This window comes from Nyctereutes procyonoides, unplaced genomic scaffold (assembly GCF_905146905.1).
Source record: "Nyctereutes procyonoides isolate TBG_1078 unplaced genomic scaffold, NYPRO_anot_genome, whole genome shotgun sequence".
NCBI classification, from domain to species: domain Eukaryota; kingdom Metazoa; phylum Chordata; class Mammalia; order Carnivora; family Canidae; genus Nyctereutes; species Nyctereutes procyonoides.
The window spans coordinates 54749266-54753951 of NW_026575131.1; positions in this window are offsets into that span (position 1 = coordinate 54749266).

The following is a 4686-nucleotide window of genomic DNA, read 5'->3' on the forward strand; positions in this document are numbered from 1 at the left end:
TCCAGCAGGGGTGCCCAAGGAGGCGTGTACAAGTACGTCCAAAGTGAGATGGTATTATTTTAAAGATTTATTTGAGAGAGAGAGAGAGAGAGAGAGCTCATGAGCAGGGAGCCCAAATGGGGCTCAATCCCTGGAAAAAATACAAGATGGTATTTTTTTAAGGTGTGTATAATATGTAATACATATAAATAAAAAATTAATTTAAAACTGGAACCAGTTTTTTCCTAAAAAAAAATGGAACCAACATAAATATCCATCAGCAGGAGAATTATAAAGAAATATGGTAGGCCACGCTGTGGAATACTACGCAGCAGTGAACATGAAGCAACCACAACGTGAATGAATCTCAGAATTATTCAAACAGGCCACAGGAAGAAATGTTACTGTAACTTTATTTTTTTAAAGATTTTTTAAAAATTTGTTTATTCAAGACAGACACAGAGAGAGGGGCAGAGACACAGGCAGAGGGAGAAGCAGGTTCCATGCAGGGAGCCCGATGTGGGACTCGATCCCAGGTCCCCAGGATTAGGCTCTGGGCTGAAGGTGGCGCTAAACCGCTGGGCCACTAGGGCTGCCCGTTAGTGTAATGTTATTAACACTAACTACCATGGGACACTTTAAAACACATAAATATATGTTAGGGATAACTACATACCAGCAAATATATAAAAACTCTTCCAGGGGCACCTGGGTAGCTCAGTCAGTTAAGCATCTGCCTTCGGCTCAGGTCATGATCTCAGGGTCCTGGGACTGAACCCCACCTCCGGTTCCCTGCTTAGCAGGGTGTCTGCTTCTCCTTCTTCCTCTGCCACTCCCCTGGCTTGCACTCACTCATCACACGCTGTCTCTGTCTCTCAGAATCTTTATTTTTTTATTTTAAAAATATTTTATTTTTTTATTTTAAAAATATTTTATTTATTTATTCATGAGAGACACGGGGAGGGAGAGAGAGAGAGAGAGAGGCAGAGACAGAGGTAGAAGCAGTCCCCATGCAGGGAGCCTGACATGGGACTTGATCCCGGTTCTCCAGGATCACGCCCTGGACTGAAGGCAGTGCTAAACTGCTGAGCCACCCGGGCTGCCCAAATAAAATCTTAAAAAAATAAAAATAAAAAAAGTCATCTACACGGCAACATTACCCAAAGCAATCTGGAGATTCAATGCAATCCCTATAAAAATCCCAAAGATCTTTTTTGCAGAAATGGCAAAGTCAAGTCTCAATTTCTTTTGGAATTGCAAGGAGCCCAGAATAGACAACACAAACTTGAAATAGAACAATAAATTTAGAGGACTCACATTTCCTGATTTCAAAACTTACACTAATTAAAATACTGCGATACTGGTATAAGCATAGACATAAATCAATGGAATAGTATTGAGAATCCAGAAAATTCATACATCCATGGTCAATGATTTTCTACAAGGGTGTCCAGACCATTTGATAAAGATGAATAGGGTTTTTTTTTTAAGATTTGTTATTTATTTTAGAGAGAGTGTGTGTGAGCACAGCGGGTAGAGGCAGAGGAAAGGGGAGAGAGAATCTTAAGCAGACTCCACACTGAGCACAAAGCACAATGTGGGGCTCGATCTCACAAACCTAAGATCATGACCAGAGCTGAAACCAAGAGTCAGACACTAAATGGACTGCACCATCCAAGCACCCTAAAGAATGGACAGTCTAAACAAAAGGTGGTGGGACGACTGGAAATCCACATATAAAAGAGTGAAATTGGGTCTCTGCCTCACACCATATCCAAAAAATTAACTCAAAATGGGTCAAAAACCTAAATGTAAGAGGTAAATGATGAAACTCTTTTTTTTTTTTTTTAATGATGAAACTCTTAAGGAGCTCTTAGAAAAAAGCACTGGGTGTTATTCTGTATGTTGGTAAATTGAACAGCAATAAAAAATAAATTTATTATTTAAAAAAAAAGGAAAGAAAAACTCATCTCTAAACAAATTCAGGGTGATTGATCCCTTTCAGCTAGAGAAAGGAAAATTCAGCAAAGGGTACGTAGGTACATCCAACTACGTGTAGTGGTAAGGATATGCTATTATATCACTTTTGTGTATCAGGAATAATAAATAATAAATCTATCAATGGGAAAGGGGAGAAATATCACCACAAAGCATCTGACTTTAAAAAATAAAAAACAACTTCTCTAACTTTATTACTTGGTAATGTTGAAATTTTAGAAGAGAAGTCGGCAAAATATTTTCTGTAAAGAACCACATATCAATATTTTAGGCTTTTCAGATTAGAAGGCCTGGGTACAATTCATTAGCTGGGCTGCTATGGCACTAGAGCAATTGCAGACAAAACAAACGGGCATGGCTGTGTTCCAACAAATGTGATTTACAAAAACGGAAAAGTGGGTGGTGAACTGGTTTTGGCCAACCCCTAATTTACAAACATGTTTATCGTATTCAGAAATTAGACAAGGAACATCCATTACCATAACAATTATTTCACGTACTACTAGAGACCCTAGCTAATGCAATAAGACAAGAATAAGAAATGAGGTTCAAGTATGAAAAAGACAAAGCCGTTATTATTGCCAAAGGTGTGACTGCCCACCTAGACAACTCCGAAGAATCACCTTAAATTGTATTAGAATCAGGAAATCCAACAAAATGATGATTAGAAAGCCACCATAGGGCAGCCCCAGTGGCACAGCGGTTTAGCGCCGCCTGCGGCCCAGGGCGTGATCCTGGAGACCCAGGATCGAGTCCCACATCAGGCTTTCTGCATGGTGCCTGCTTCTCCCTCTGTCTCTGTGTGTGTCTGTCTGTCTGTCTGTCTCTGTGTCTATGGATAAATTAATAAAAATCTTAATTAAAAAAAAAGGAAAGAAAGAAAGCCACCATAAAAAGTCATTGGCCTAGGGATGCCTGGGTGGCTCAGCGGTTGAGCCTCTACCTTTGGCTCAGGTCATGATCCCGGGGTCCTGGGATCGAGTCCCACATCGGGCCCAACATTAGGCTCCCAGCTCGGTAGAAAGCTTGATTCTCCCTTGCCCTCTGCTGCTCCCCCTATTTGTGCACTCTCTCTCTCTCTCTCTCTCTCTCTCTCAAATAAATAAAATATTTAGAAATTTTCCATATAAAAGAGAGGTCCACCATGCTCCCACACTTGGCATTTGAACCTGACTCTCTCTCACTAGGCAAAGTCAGTCAGAATTCACTGATTCTTCCGTACCCTTTGTGCATAACCAGTTAGGTTTCTCTGTTTGGGGTTTGAAAGAAGAGTTGTTGGTGTTTTTTTGTTTGTTTGTTTGTTTGGTTTTTTAAGTCATTGCTTTGTATCACCAGAATGTGCACACGCATTACCTGGCATAAAGTAAGCTGTGAGATAGATGCTTCAAAAAAGAAGGAAGCGGGCAGCCCCGGTGGCGCAGCGGTTTAGCGCCGCCTGCAGCCCGGGGTGTGATCCTGGAGATCCTGGAGCGAGTCCCACGTAGGGCTCCCTGCATGGAGCCTGCTTCTCCCTCTGCCTGTGTCTCTGCCTCTCTTTCGCTCTCTCTGAATAAATAAATAAATAAATCTTTAAAAAAAAAAGAAGGAAGCGAGGGAGGAAATTAATAACGATGACAACAATAACAAAGTTAGCGGGCGGAAAAAAATGGACCTAAAGGAAGACATTTGCATAGTCTCAACATATCTACACACAAGACGCTTTTTGATTACAGAGGGAAGAGAGAGAACGTTACGGTGGGGATGCCTGGCCAGCAAGCCCTTAACCAAGTGATCAAAGTCAACATCCCCCCGCCCCAGCGATGAGACATCCCAACATCACACACGTCCTGGTATACTGCGCTGAGAAGGGCGCAATATCGCTTCTGTGATATTCTTGCCCACAAAGGCACCACCACCTCAGTCTAATCATGAACAAACGCCAGGCAGACTCAAGTTGGAGGACTTTCTACAAAATAACCAACCAGCATCCTTTAGAGTGTCAAGACTATGAAATACCAAAGAATGAAGAGTTGTCACAGACCAGACGAGACTAAGGAAGCATGATAAGGAAGCATGACCTAATACAACTCAGGGTTCTGGATTGGATACTGGACCAGAAAAGGGACATGAGAAGCAAAATAGCTTCAATTTATTTGTTTAAGATTTTATTTATTTATTCATGAGACACACAGAGAGAGAGGCAGAGACACAGGCAGAGGGAGAAGCAGGCTCTCTGCAGGGAGCCCGACATGGGACTCGATCCCAGGGCTCTGGGATCATGACCTGAGCCAAAGGCAGATGCTCAACCACTGAGCCCCCCAGGGGCCCCCAAAACTGCTCCAATTTGAACAAAGTCTGTAGATGAGTTACTGGTAGTGTATCAATACTAATTTCCTGATTTCAGTTCAATGTACCGTGTTTGTGTAAGATGCAACCATTAGGAGAGGCTGCATGAAGAATACACAGGAGCTCTCTACGATTCTAGCCATTTCTTTGTGGCTATAAAACGATGTCAACATAAATAGTTATGATTTTTACTGAATTATAAATCCACACACAATATTAAATTAGCTTCACATGTACACGATAGCGATTCGATATTTTCATACATGATGAAATAGTTACCATGATAGGTCTAATGACCACCTGCTTTTGTCATTGCCCTTGCCTGAGGAGATAGATCCAGAAAAATAAGGATAAGATCGACGTCGGAGAGCTTAACGCTGACTT